This window comes from Eschrichtius robustus, chromosome 4 (assembly GCF_028021215.1).
Source record: "Eschrichtius robustus isolate mEscRob2 chromosome 4, mEscRob2.pri, whole genome shotgun sequence".
Taxonomy (NCBI): domain Eukaryota; kingdom Metazoa; phylum Chordata; class Mammalia; order Artiodactyla; family Eschrichtiidae; genus Eschrichtius; species Eschrichtius robustus.
In genome coordinates, this window is record NC_090827.1 from 108972610 (window position 1) to 108987724 (window position 15115).

At 37.9% G+C, this 15115-nt stretch overlaps 1 protein-coding gene across 1 annotated transcript in view; it reads left to right on the forward strand.

The window, feature by feature from the left end:
* Positions 1-15115, forward strand: part of PROM1 (prominin 1) — a 94891-nt gene that overhangs the window by 35849 nt on the left and 43927 nt on the right. The window lies entirely within an intron of this gene.

Genomic DNA, 15115 nt, shown 5'->3' on the forward strand with positions numbered 1-15115 from the left:
TATTTATATATATATATATATATATAATATATATATAAATATATGTATTTGTTTTCAGATTCTTTTCCCTTCTAGGTTATTACAAAATACTGAGTATTTTCCCTGTGCTATACAGATGGGTAGAGTCCCTGAATTGGGGAATTTGAGAATATTGTTGAATGGAGTTAACTTTCTAATTATATGCCCAGTTTTCTTTTTGTTTGTTTTTGTTTTATTTTTCTCATTTTTTATTAGGAAATTTAAAAAAAGAATTTTATTTTATTTATTTATTTTTAAACAGCAGGTTCTTATTAGTTATCTATTTTACACATATTAGTGTATACATGTCAATCCCAATCTCCCAATTCATCCCACCACCACCACCCCACCCCTGCTTTTCCCCCTTGAGGTCCATACGTTTGTTCTCTACATCTGTGTCTCTATTTCTGCCTTGCAAACTGGTTCATCTGTACCATTTTTCTAGATTCCACATATATGCGTTAATATACGGTATTTGTTTTTCTTTTTCTGACTTGCTTCACTCTGTATGACAGTCTCTCGGTCCATCCACATCTCTACAAATGACCCAATTTCATTCCATTTTATGGCTGAGTAATATTCCACTATATATATGTACCACATCTTCTTTATCCATTTGTCTGTTGATGGGCATTTAGGTTTCTTCCATGACCTGGCTATTGTAAATAGTGCTGCAATGAACATTGTGGTACATGACTCTTTTTGAATTACGATTTTCTCTGGGTATGTGCCCAATAGTGGGATTGCTGGGTCATATGGTAATTCTATTTTTAGTTTTTTAAGGAAGTACCATGATGTTCTCCATAGTGGCTGGATCAGTTTACATTCCCACCAACAGTGCAAGAGGGTTCCCTTTTCTCCACACCCTCTCCAGCATTAGTTGTTTGTAGATTTTCTGATGATGCCCATTTTAACTGGTGTGAGGTGATACCTCATTGTAGTTTTGATTTGCATTTCTCTAATTAGTGAGGTTAAGCAGCTTTTCACGTGTCTCTTGGCCATCTGTGTGTCTTCTTTGGAGAAATGTCTATTTAGGTCTTCTGCCCATTTTTTGATTGGGTTATTTTTTCTTTTAATATTGAGCTCCATGTTGTGTTTATATATTTTGGAGATTAATCCTTTGTCCATTTATTCGTTTGCAAATATTTTCTCCCATTCTGAGGGCTGACTTTTCGTCTTGCTTATAGTTTCCTTTGCTTTGCAAAAGCTTTTAAGTTTAATTAGGTCCCATTTGTTTATTTTTGTTTTTATTTCCATTACTCTAGGAGGTGGGTCAAAAAAGATCCTGCTGTGATTTATGTCAAAGAGTGTTCTTCCTATGTTTTCCTCTGAGAGTTTTATAGTGTCCGGTCTTATATTTAGGTCTTTAATCCATTTGAGTTTATTTTTGTGTATGGTGTTAGGGAGTGTTCTAATTTCATTCTTTTACATGTAGCTGTCCAATTTTCCCAGCACCACTTATTGAAGAGACTGTCTTTTCTCCATTGTATATCCTTGCCTGCTTTGTCATAGATTAGTTGACCATAGGTGCGTGGGGTTTATCTCTGGGCTTTCTATCCTGTTCCATTGATCTATGTTTCTATTTTTGTGCCAGTACCATATTGTCTTGATTACTGTAGCTTTGTAGTATAGTCTGAAGTCAGGGAGTCTGATTCCTCCAGCTCCCTTTTTTTCCCTCAAGATTGCTTTGGCTATTTGGGTCTTCTGTGTTTCCATACAAATTTTCAGATTTTTTGCTCTAGTTCTGTAAAAAAAACCATTGATAATTTGATAGGGATTGCATTGAATCTGTAGATTTCTTTGGGTAGAATAGTCATTTTCACAATATTGATTCTTCCAATCCAAGAACATGGTATATCTCTCCATCTGTTTGTGTCATCTTTGATTTCTTTCATCAGTGTCTTATAGTTTTCTGAGTACAGGTCTTTTACCTCCTTAGGTAGGTTTATTCGTATGTATTTTATTATTTTTGTTGCAATGGTGAATGGGATTGTTTCCTTAATTTCTCTTTCTGATCTTTTGTTGTTAGTGTATAGGAATGCAAGAGATTTCTGTGCATTAATTTTGTATCCTGTAACTTTACCAAGTTCATTGATTAGCTCTAGTAGTTTTCTGGTGGCATCTTTAGGATTCGCTATGTATAGTATCACGTCATCTGCAAACAGTGCAGTTTTACTTCTTCTTTTCCAATTTGGATTCCTTTTATTTCTTTTTCTTCTCTGATGGCCACAGCTAGGACTTCCAGAACTATGTTGAATAATAGTGGCAGAGTGGACATCCTTGTCTCGTTCCTGATCTTAGAAGAAATGCTTTCAGTTTTTCATCGTTGAGAATGGTGTTTGCTGTGGGTTTGTCATATATAGCCTTTATTATGTTGAGGTAGGTTCCCTCTATGCCCACTTTCTGGAGAGCTTTTATTATAAATGGGTGTTGAATTTTGTCAAAAGCTTTTTCTGCATCTATTGAGATGATCATATGGTTTTATTCAATTTGCTAATATGATGTATACATTGATTGATTTGGGTATGTTAAAGAATCCTTGCATCGCTGGGATAAATCCCACTTGATCATGGTGTATGATCCTTTTAATGTGTTGCTGGATTCTGTTTGCTAGTATTCTGTTGAGGATTTTTGCATCTATATTCATCAGTGATATTGATCTGTAATTTTATTCTTTTGCAGTATCTTCGTCTGGTTTTGGTATTAGGGTGATGGTGGCCCTGTAGAATGAGTTTGGGAGTGTTCCTCCCTCTGCAATTTTTTGGAAGAGTTTGAGAAGGATGGGTTTTAGCTCTTCTCTAAATGTTTGATAGAATTCACCTGTGAAGCCATCTGGTCCTGGACTTTTGTTTGTTGGAAGATTTTTAATCACAGTTTCAATTTCATTACTTGTGATTGGTCTGTTCATGTTTCTGTTTCTTCCTTGTTCAGTCTTGGAAGGTTATACCTTTCTAAGAATTTGTCCATTTCTTCCAGGTTTTCCATTTTATTGGCATAGAGCTGCTTGTAGTAGTCTCTTAGGATGCTTTGTATTTCTGTGGTGTCCATTGTAACTTCTCCTTTTTCATTTCTAATTTTATTGATTTGAGTCCTCTCCCTCTTTTTCTTGATGAGTCTGGCTAAAGGTTTATCAATTTTGTTTATCTTCTCAAAGAACCACCTTTTAGCTTTATTGATCTTTGCTGTTGTTTTCTTTGTTTCTATTTCATTTATTTCTGCTCTCATCTGTGTCATTTCTTTCCTTCTGCTAACTTTGGGTTTTGTTTGTTCTTCTTTCTCTAGTTCCTTTAGGTGTAAGGTTAGGTTGTTTATTTGAGACTTTTCTTGTTTCTTGAGGTAGGATTGTATTGCTATAAACTTCCCTCTTAGAACTGCTTTTGCTGCATCCCATAGGTTTTGGATTGTCGTGTTTTTGTTGTTATTTGTCTCTAGGTATTTTTTGATTTCCTCTTTGATTTCTTCAGTGATCTCTTCGTTATTTAGTAATATATTGTTTAGCCTCCATGTGTTTATGTTTTTTATGTTTTTTTCCCTGTAATTGATTTTTTTAAAAGTTTATTTATTTATTTATTTAGGCTGCATTGGGTCTTTGTTGCTGTGCGTGGGCTTTCTCTAGTTGCGGCGAGTGGGGGCTACTCTTCATTGTGGTGTGCAGGCTTCTCATTGCGGTGGCTTCTCTTGTTGCAGAGTATGGTCTCTAGGTGCACAGGCTTCAGTTTGTGGCACATGGGCTCAGTAGTTGTGGCTCGCGGGCTCTAGAGCACAGGCTCAGTAGTTGCTCAGCTTAGTTGCTCCACTGCATGTGGGATCTTCCTGGACCAGGGATTGAACCTGTGTCCCCTGCACTGGAGGTGGATTCTTAATCACTGTGCCACCAGGGAAATCCCTTGTAATTGATTTCTAATCTCATAGCATTGTGGTCGGAAAAGATGCTTAATATGATTTCAATTTTCTTAAATTTACAGAGGCTTGATTTGTGACCCAAGATGTGATCTATCCTGGAGAATATTCATTGTACACTTGCGAAGATAGTGTAACCTGCTGTTTTTGGATGGAATGTCCTATAAATATCAATTAAATGTATCTGGTCTATTGTGTCATTTAAAGCTTGTGTCTCCTTATTAGTTTTCTGTCTGGATGATCTGTCCATTGGTGTAAGTGAGGTGTTAAAGTCCCCCACTATTATTGTGTTACTGTCGATTTCCTCTTTTATAGCTGTTAGTGTTAGCCTTATGTGTTGAGGTGCTCCTATGTTGGGTGCATATATATTTAAAATTGTTTTATCTTCTTCTTGGATTGATCCCTTGATCATTATGTAGTGTCTTCTTTGTCTCTTATAGTAGTCTTTATTTTAAAGTCTACTTTGTCTGATATGAGAATTGCTACTCCAGCTTTCTTTTGATTTCCATTTGCATGGAATATCTTTTTCCATCCCCTCACTTTCAGTCTGTATGTGTCCCTAGGTCTGAAGTGGGTCTCTTGTAGACAGCATATATATGGGTCTTGTTTTCATACCCATTCAGCCCATCTCTGTCTTTTGGTTGGAGCATTTAATCCATTTACATTTAAGGTACTTATTGATATGTATATGCCTATGACCATTTTCTTAATTGTTTTGGGTTTGTTTGTGTAGGTCCTTTTCTTCTCTTGTGTTTCCCACTTAGAGAAGTTCCTTTAGCATTTGTTGTAGAGCTGGTTTGGTGGTGCTGAATTCTCTTAGCTTTTGCTTATCTGTAAAGGTTTTAATTTCTCCATCAAATCTGAATGAGATCCTTGCTGGGCAGAGTAATCTTGGTTGTAGGTTTTTCCCTTTCATCACTTTAAATATGTCCTGCTACTCCCTTCTGGCTTGCAGAGTTTCTGCTGAAAGATCAGCTGTTAACCTTATGGGGATTCTGTTGTATCTTGTTTGTTGCTTTTCCCTTGCTACTTTTAATATTTTTTCTTTGTATTTAATTTTTGAGAGTTTAATTAATATGTGTCTTGGTGTGTTTCTCCTTGGATCTATCCTGTATGGGACTCTCTGCGCTTCCTGGACTTGATTATTCCCTTTCCCATATTAGGGAAATTTTTGACTATAATCTCTTCAAATATTTTCTCAGGTCCTTTCTCTCTTCTCCTTCTGGGACCCCTATAATGTGAATGTTGGTGCATTTAATGTTGTCCTAAAGGTCTCTTAGGCTGTCTTCATTTCTTTTCATTCTTTTTTCTTTATTCTGCTCTGTGGCAGTGATTTCCACCATTCTGTCCTCCAGGTCACTTATCCATTCTTATTCCTCAGTTATTCTGCTATTGATTCCTTCTAGTGTATTTTTCACTTCAGTTAATGTATTGTTCATCTCTGTTTGTTTGTTCTTTAATTCTTCTAGGTGTTTGTTCTTTAATTCTTCTAGGTCTTTGTTAAACATTTCTTGCATCTTCTTCTCTATCTTTGCCTCCATTCTTTTTCTGAGGTCCTGGATCATCTTCACTATCATTATTCTGAATTGTTTTTCTAGAAGGTTGCCTAGCTCCACCTAATTTAGCTGCTTTTCTGGGGTTTTATCTTGTTCATCATCTACATCTGGTACATAGTCCTCTGCATTTTAATTTTGTGTATCTTTCTGTGAATGTGGTTTTTGTTCCACAGCCTGCAGGATTGTAGTTCTTCTTGCTTCTGCTGTCTGCCCTCTGGTGGATGAGGCTATCTAAGAGGCCTTTGCAAATTTCCTGATGGGAGGGACTGGTGGTGGGTAGAGCTGGGTGTTGCTCTGGTGGGCAGAGCTCAGTAAAACTTTAATCTGCTTGTCTGCTGATGGATGGGGATGAGTTCCCTCCTTGTTGGTTGTTTGGCCTGAGGTGACCCAGCACTGCCGCCTATAGGCTCTTTGGTGGGGCTAATGGCGGACTCCGGGAGGGCTCACGCCAAGGAGAACTTCCCAGAACCTCTGCTGCCAGTGTCCTTGTCCCCGTAGTGAGCCACGGCCACCCCCCGCCTCTGCGGGAGACCCTCCAACACTAGCAGGTAGGTCTGGTTCAGTCTCCTGTGGGTTCACTGCTCCTTCCCTCTGGGTCCTCATGTGCACACTACTTTGTGTGTGCCCTCCAAGAGTGGACTCTCTTGTCCCCCAGACCTGTCGAAGTCGTGCAATCAAATCCCGCTAGCCTTCAAAGTCTGATTCTCTGGTAATTCCTCTGCCTGTTGCCGGACCCCCAGGTTGGGAAGCCTGACGTGGGGCTCAGAACCTTCACTTCAGTGGGTGGACTTCTGTGGTATATGTGTTCTCCAGTTTGTGAGTCACCCACCCAGCAGTTATGGGATTTGATTTTATTGTGATTGCGCCCCTCCTACCGTCTTATTGTGGCTTCTCCTTTGTCTTTGGATGTGGGGTATCTTTTTTGGTGAGTTCCAGTGTCTTCCTGTCTGATCGTTGAGCAGTCAGTTATGATTCTGGTGCTCTCACAAGAGAGAGTGAGCGCATGTCCTACTCCGCCATCTTGAACCAGTCTCCAAAACATTATCTATATACCCAGTTTTCTTGAGTTTGCAATTAAGCTGGAACCTGTCTTTTTTTTTTTTTTCAAGTTTGTTAAATGAAGACTTTTATTGTGAGAAAGAAATCAGTTCATTATGCCTTTCTCTCCATTGAAGGTGGTAATTACCCTTTGTTGTAGCATTCACAGATTCTTTAGAGAATTATCTTCAAAATTGTGACTTTTAAAACATAGCATCAAAACTCTGTTGGGACTTCCCAGGTGGCCCAGTGGTTAAGACTTCACGCTTCCACTTCAGGGGGCGTGGGTTCGATCTATTATTGAGTTAAAAATAAATAATAATTATTATAAATAATACATAAATAAATCTAAAAGTCCAGCTCCTATAGTGTACCATTTTCATTAAACATTTCCTTCAGTGTTTCTGCAGGGTAATCTGGAGGCAGAAACCTATACTTTAGTGATATATTACCCAGTTGTAGAATTTGCATATTTCTGGTTCTAAATGTGTACTTCCTTTTGGAAATAATATGAAGTCTGGGGCACACTTCATGATTTAGGATGTTTCTTCTGCAGCCCCTGCTGCTGCCATAAGTTTTCCAATGGACTGACAGATTAGATGTACACTGCTTTTAAGACGAAGAAGTTTAGTTGTGAAATCAGATTCCTCAGCTGAGGATTGTGCTTCACAATACTGGACCCCTGGTTGTGATACTTGGTCATCTTTACACATTCCCTCATCCATTCAATCAGTGTGTCATATCCAGAAATAAAGTGCCTATGACATGAGTAATGCTAGGCTTCAAGGAGACCCAGAGACAACGAGGAGTGTCAGTCACATCCTCCTTGATGTGTCTCCGAGCACCGCAGTTGCTCAGTAGCCATGAGTAAGATCTTTCAAATTTTGCTGAATAACTGATATTGGGGAATTTAAGCAGAAAACAGAATTAAACAGAAATTAAACAAAATTAAACAGAACAATTTAAAGTTTTGAAGTTTGGACTGCTAACCCAAGAAGAAAAGTTCTTGAAGTGTGGCCATCAGTAGAAGCATGGTGAGATGTATGCTTTGGGGGACCATTCATTGGAATATTGGTATATTGCCATATACCCATTGGAGAGCACTGGCCAGTTCTAGAGTTGCTGATAGGAAACAGTCCCCAAGTGAGATGCAGTGAGAAAAGCAGTTTGCAGACCACGTGTAGAACACAACACCAGTGATTAAAAACAAAAAAGGAGGGGGATGTGAACACTTGGTTATGGTTGCAAAGAGAACATGTGAAAGGATTGCCGAGACCCTGGCCAGGCGAGTTGCCTCTGGGAAGGAAATTGGTGGCTGTGAAGGGCAGGGAAGCGAACTTGCTTCTTACTGCAACCAGACTTCTTGTTTCTTTTGAATTATCTACCACACTCAGGTATTACTTACTGAATTAAGTACACTAAAAATTTAATTTGGAAAACCAAAAAATCCCCACAAAAAGCAGAAGCCAGTGCACTGCCACTGATTCCAGAGCAGTCAGTTTTTTTGAACAGATATCCTTCTGCTGAAAATAGTGAAATAACAGACCTTAACACAGACGTAGAGAATGGACTTCAGGACACGGGGAGGAGGAAGGGTAAGGGTAAGCTGGGACGAAGTGAGAGAGGGGCATTGACATACATACACTACCAAATGTAAAGTAGATAGCTAGTGGGAATCAGCCACATAGCACAGGAAGATCAGCTCGGTGCTTTATGACCACCTAGAGGGGTGGGATAGGGAGGATGGGAGGGAGACTCAAGAGGGAGGAGATATGGGGATATATGTACATGTATAGCTGATTCACTTTGTTATACAGCAGAAACTAACACACCATTGTAAAGCAATTATACTCCAATAAAGACGTTAAAAAAGAAAAAGAAATAGACCTTAACATTATAAACAGGATCCAAGTGAATGTGTTAGCTAATTTCATGCACCCTTGTTTAACCACCAGGTAGTTTTTGTGGGTGTGTTTCATTTGCAAGATGGGGGTGTGGGTTTCTCTGTCTCTCTCTCTCCTGTTTCCCTGTGTGTCCCTGTTCTCTCTGTCCATAATTTGCATCTAACTGCTTCACATTGAATTCTGAAAGGCAGCTTAGGATGGGGCAGTAGTAATTACAGATTTCCCCTGTCTCTCTGCTTTGTGTTTGAAGGATTTTCAGGAATGTACAGACCCTACAGCTGTGGGAGTAGTTACCTCCCCCCAGCTACCAGAAGAATGTCGGTTATAGCCCAAAGACCAGTTAGATCCTTGTGCATTTCCTTTAAGCCTGAAACTTACATCCTTCATTCATCCAAAGACTTGGACAGACGTGTGTCTTCCTTTTTGTATACCCTAGACATCAAAGATGAAGCTCAGGTGACAAAGTGTCTTTTGAAAATACTTGCCCTTAGGGCTTCTTGTTAGCATGATTACTTATTTAACAAGTTAAGAATTTCCACTTGATATAAATACATATGATGTAACTTCAGGAAAATTCTTTATTGCATGTACTCATTTACCCAAATAAATGCTCACATATGTAATAATGGACTTTCAGTTTTTTTAATGGAGCATATGTCCTGTATTGGGTTTCTATTCTTAAATTGCACTTTTATTTGCATTACATATAATTATGCAATATACACTTTATAGTTTACCCTGAACTGATTGAATTATTTATATGAGGTTTTAAATACAGAGATATATAAACATTAAAGCTACAATGTCAGAAGTAAACTTAGCTTTCATTTTATATAAAATGAATGCTAAATATATCTTTTATTCTTGAGAACTCAGACCCATCAAACACATTTAGGTAAGTTTTTTTCTCCTGAGTATATTTTAGTTTAGAAAATTCTTTAAAAAAAAAATCTGTGATTCTATCCTCCTACACAATCAGTTAAGATATTTTCCCCACCCGAGTAAAACTTATTAATATAACAATTTTAAATTTCAGTACAATTAAACCAAAGTTGATCAACTATTTGAGGCTAGGTGACAAATTTAAACTAATTTATTTCACATAATACATCGAATTTATATAAGGATTATAAATAGTTCTAAATAAGAGTAGTATTTGAGATTGTTTTGTTTACTTTAAATTCAGACTAGAAGTTTAAACTTCTTTGCTTTGAATTTTTTTTTTTTTTAAATTTAAATAGCTTTTTTGATGTCATCATTTTAGAGCACCTAGTGGTTTGCAAGTATCTTCAACAGCATGAGTTGAGTAATTGTTTGCACGTAATCAAAACTAGCCAAGAAGATTAAAAGACCAGGAGAAAACAGAAATTTCCATATCATGATTGGATAAAAAGGAGAAGAAACTTATGTCCACAAAATCAGAAGATTAGAATAAAATAAGAGGGGAAAGAATATCCACAAAATTAGAAGGCGGAAAGAGAGAGAAAACGAGGTATTAGCCTCTGCTTCCATTGACCTCAGCAGAGATTGGATACTAGTGATAAATAATCTTTGTATATGATTTAAAAAAAATTCTTTCAGAAGCCCAGAGCAGTCTACTTGCCTTTTATCAGGCTCAGTTCCTTTTTGTGGCTGTATACTGTTACAATTAAAAAAGAAGTTGGTTTTTAAGTTAGTCTTGATTTTTCATCCATCCCATTTTATTAAAAATTTTGAAATCTTTTCTTTTTAATTGAGAAAGGCATAGATGTTAATGAGAAAGATCCCCTAGTATATGTGGAATATATGTGGTCATATTCTTTTTCCGTTTGAGCTTTTCCAAAGGCAGCTGCAAAGTGTTTGAATTCCACAGACGTTGACATATGTTTACGTAAGTCTGTTTGACCATCAGCAGAAGATTACATTTCCACATCTCACTGTGGACTGTTTAAGCAGATGTGTCTTACTCCAGAAAAAGCCAACTTTTCTCTCCTTTCCTTTGCATTTGTCATCACTGCATTTTTCAGAATTTCAAAAAGGTTATAAGCAACAACAAAAAGGAACAGCTGTGCCTTTATTTCTCCAGAATAGAGGTTATTTCTAAGTTTCCCAGTATGGTAAGTCAGCTTTTGCCAATTACTGTGGTGAAACTGAATCCCAGTCCTTTTCAGGAAGATGGCTATTTTCAAAGTTCGCTTTTTTTTTTTTTTTTGTTACAATGTGATGTCAATTCCTGGTGTGGAGGTCACAAGCTTCCAGAAAAGAAATTGAGCTAGCATGCCTTGGAAATCATGAGACTTGCTTAATGAGAGAGTTAGTTATATAAAATTGAAATCGAAATTGAAAAATTATCTTTAAAAAGTAAGAGATCAGTTACAGACAGAGCATTTATTTGGCTCTTATTGGCTAATTTCATTGTCAGTAGAAATTGGTAGAAAAAACTGCTACAAATTTTAAATGTTTAGCCATACTCTAAAAACTTTAAGTATTTACTTTTAAGTAGAGAAAATCTGTCTGTCCATATAAAATACAGAAGTTATAGTGCTAATATGTCATAAAAATAAATTCCTATCTTCTGCTAAAAATTTCAAGAGATTTTGTTGTACTACATAAAATTTTCGATAGCTTAAAGGCTTTTTTGTCAATGCCAGAGAATTGATGGTCATTTGACTATCATTTGATTGAAATTTTATTCCCTTTTTGTGTGAGGTGAATTTCCATCATTATCATCATATCCTAATAGTTGACTGGTGTTTAAAAAAACAAAACAAAACATTAATTTCATGTGATTTTTTTGTGTGCATGCTTAAAAGAACATTGAATAATAAGGAATGTCTAAATGAACAACAACAAAAAGAATAACTTTTTAATTCTCTATTTGTGTTTAACTAAGGGTTTTAAATTTGGGATTACAAATGGAGACCATCAATTGGTTTGTGTAGTATTTAAAATTTTTTTCTTTGATTTGTTGCTAATAGTTAAAAATGGGAAAAAAATTTTTTAAATGGGAGACTTTACGTATGAATCCAGATTCCCAGATTTTTGTGAATAATCGGAAGATCTGGTCTTCTTCCATCACAGTAGCACTTACTGGAACCACAGAGCATCTGCCCCACCCCCATCTTTATCTCCAGCTCCCACAGGTCCATACCAGGCACTTTGCCCTTCATGCTTTCTGCCTGCCTGTGTAGGCATTTGAATTTGCTGTCTTTAATTTAAATATAAAACTTACAATGAGTTATGAGTGTGAAAATCAGCTTTGAAAGTTGCTAAATTCTATCCCAGACTTCTGTTTAGTACAGTTTTTTTTAAATGATTAATGCTTTCATTTTAATTAGATCTATAACTGAGTAACAGAAATGTGTCCTTTTGAATATGGTGTATTGAAATTCAGCATTGTATTGCAATGCTGTGTTTACTGATTGATGATTTTTGGAGTAACAGCATTTATGCAATAAAGGAACAAAGATAGTTTCTGACTTGGACATTCTGAACATATGGCTAATCTTCTAAATGGATCAGATGAAACAAAGCCCAGTCCGTAAATCCGCCTTCACTGAGCACCCACCATGGACAGGAGACCCTGCATTAGCCAAGGTTGACAAAGAAGTCGTTTCCACCTCTTTTTAGGGAAGTTAAACATAGCTGGAAATAAAGGCAAAATAGAGTATGAAGTGAGAAAAACCCATCAGAACTTCAGGGCGAGACCTCTGGGAGTTCAAGGCAAGATGTCCTTCTCCTATCCAGGGGGTTCAGGGAAAGCCACGTGGACTTGGACTTGCTGTTTGTTTCCCAAGTTCACTTTGACTTATATGACAAAAATGGGTCTGGAGCATGATGAATGACAAATAATTTGGACATGATGGGGAGAGAGCAAGGGCCCCCAGTGTGAAATCCTCTAGCGGGCAAGTATATTCAGGTGGTGATCCTGACTTGTCATGGTGTAGAATGGTTGAAAATTGGCGTGGTAAATAAAGCTCCAGGTACATTACTATGACTCAGCTTTTTTTTCCCCTTCTGTTGACACCGCTCCAAAGTCATTATTTTGGGTCGTTTGGCCTTATTTTGCATGAGTGAATCATTTAACAACTATTATTGCTCTGGTGTAATGCCAGCCTCATAAATACCAGTGCAGACTTAAGACCAACAAAAATGGATTCTAAGGTGGTCCTTTCAAGTGTCAGAGGATATTGTTAATTAGATCTTTTAAAGATTATCATCAACATGAACCCAAACTTAAAAAAAAATCGAAGACACCTTGTGGACATCCAGTACCCCTCTCCTTTGTAGTCTGAGAAGCACTGATCTAATCTAATTTCTAGTTTTTGATGCCAACTGAAGCTCACAGAGGGAAGGGACATTCTCAAGCTCACACAGTATGAGATAGTGGCAGCTGTGGGACCAGAACCCAAGTCTCATGTTCCTCCTTTATTGCATATTCCACTGCACCTTGGTTTTTTTTTGTTTTTTTTTTAAACTAATTTATTTATTATTCATTTTTGGCTGTGTTGGGTCCTCGTTGCTGCACGCGAGCTTTCTCTAGTTGTGGCGAGCAGGGGCTACTCTTCCTTGCGGTCCGCAGGCTTCTCACTGCGGTGGCTTCTCTTGTTGCGGAGCAAGGGCTCTAGGTGCACAGGCTTCAGTAGTTGTCGCACGTGGACTCAGTAGTTGTGGCTCATGGGCTCTAGAGCACAGTCTCAGTAGTTGTGGTGCACGGTCTTAGTTGCTCCGCGGCATGTGGGATCTTCCTGGACCAGGGCTTGAACCCGTGTCCCCTGCATTGGCAGGCGGATTCTTAATCTCTGCACCACCAGGGAAGTCCCCAGTGCACCTTGTTAACCATAAGAAATGTTGTGCAACATTGTGTTACAGACTTTGGGGGATTAGTTTGGAAAGGCAATGCACCTATGTAATATTGCTCTGGGAAAATAGGTTTATTTCTCTATCTTCTAAAAAATTTTTATTTTTTTATTGAAGTATAGTTGATTTACATTATCATGTTAGTTTCAGGTGTATGGCACAGTGAGATATATATATATATATATATATATATATATATATTATTTTTCAGATTCTTTTCCCTTATAGGTTATTACAAAATATTGAGTATAGTTCCCTATGCTATACTGTAGCCCCTTGTTGGTTATCTATATTTTATATATATAGTAGTGCGTATATGTAAATCCCAACCTCCTAATTTATCCCCCTCCCCCTTCCCCTTTGGTAACCAGACCAGCAATGCTCCTTGGAATGACTCATGACAGAAATGGGGCAAATGACTCCCCAATTACCCAAGACTGAGAGGTTTCCTGGGAATGTGGGACTTTTGGTGCAAAAATGGACAGTTGGCCATCCTACCTGTAAATATCTGAATGCATCATGCTTAAGATGTTGCTTTTGGTGAAGAAGCAGAAGTAGTCATATTCTGCATCAGAATTTTCCCCCCAAAGTTTGCATATTATTTGCAAAACTTTCTTCTAGAAACATAGTTACACCTTCCATTGGATGGTTACAAACTAACAATTTATTACAAACTAAAAATTTTGTTAACTTCTGGAGGTAACTTCTGTAGGGTGTGTTATGAGCTTGTATAATTTCTTGCTGCCATCTAGTGGCTAAATCCAACAGGACCTTGGTGATTAGCAATCTTAAATGTAACATTTTAATGTTTAAAGGCCTTGACACAAAAACAAACCCGTTGGATTTGTCCGGGGATTGTTAGTAATTAGTAGACATTAAGAGCTCTTAAAATGATTAAATGTAGACATTTCAAATGGCTCGAAAAACATGGTTTTTATTTTCATGTAGAGTAGCTTTTCATGTAAGATGCCTCTCATGTGGTGTTTTTATTTATTTATTTATTTATTTATTTTTGGCTGCGTTGGGTCTTCGTTGCTGCACACAGGCTTCCTCTAGTTGTGGCGAGCGGGGGCTACTCTTCGTTGCAGGTGTGCGGGCTTATCACTGCGGCGGCTTCACTTGTTGCGGAGCATGGGCTCTAGGCGGCTGGACTCAGTAGTTGTGGCTCACGGGCTCTAGAGTGCAGGCTCAGTAGTTGTGGCACATGGGCTTAGTTGCTCCGCAGCATGTGAGATCTTCCCGGACCAGGGCTCGAAACTGTGTCCCCTGCATTGGCAGGCCGATTCTTAACCACTACACCACCAGGGAAGCCCTCATGTACTGTTCTTGAAACTCTTTATTAAAGTGCATTTTATATGGAGAAAAGTGTTCCTATCATAAGCACATATGTGCGAATTTCTATGAAGTGAACACAGTAACTACACCATTACCCACCCCTCCCCCAAATATAACCACTGACTTTTAGCACCATCATTTTGTTTGATTTTGTACTTCACATAAAGTGGAAGGAGACGGTATATACTCTATGGCTTGCAGCTTATATAGTATTTTAATGCTAAAGTAATTCACGTTTCTTTTCAACCTGGACAATGCAGTAGCTAACAAAGACAATTAGATTAACCAAAAACATTAGAAAGCCCAAACCATTCTTATCATTTTAGTATTTTTCCTGACAGCCTTCTTGAGGAGAGCAGAGGTATGCATGTAGTGTGTGTGTGTGCACGCCCTGCACGGAGAGTGTATACCTACATTCGCATCTGTACAGAAGTGGGGCTGTATTCCACACCCTGTCTTATAACCTTTGTAACTTCTATTTCCTGAACATTGTTCCATTTATAAGACTCATATTTAACAGCAACG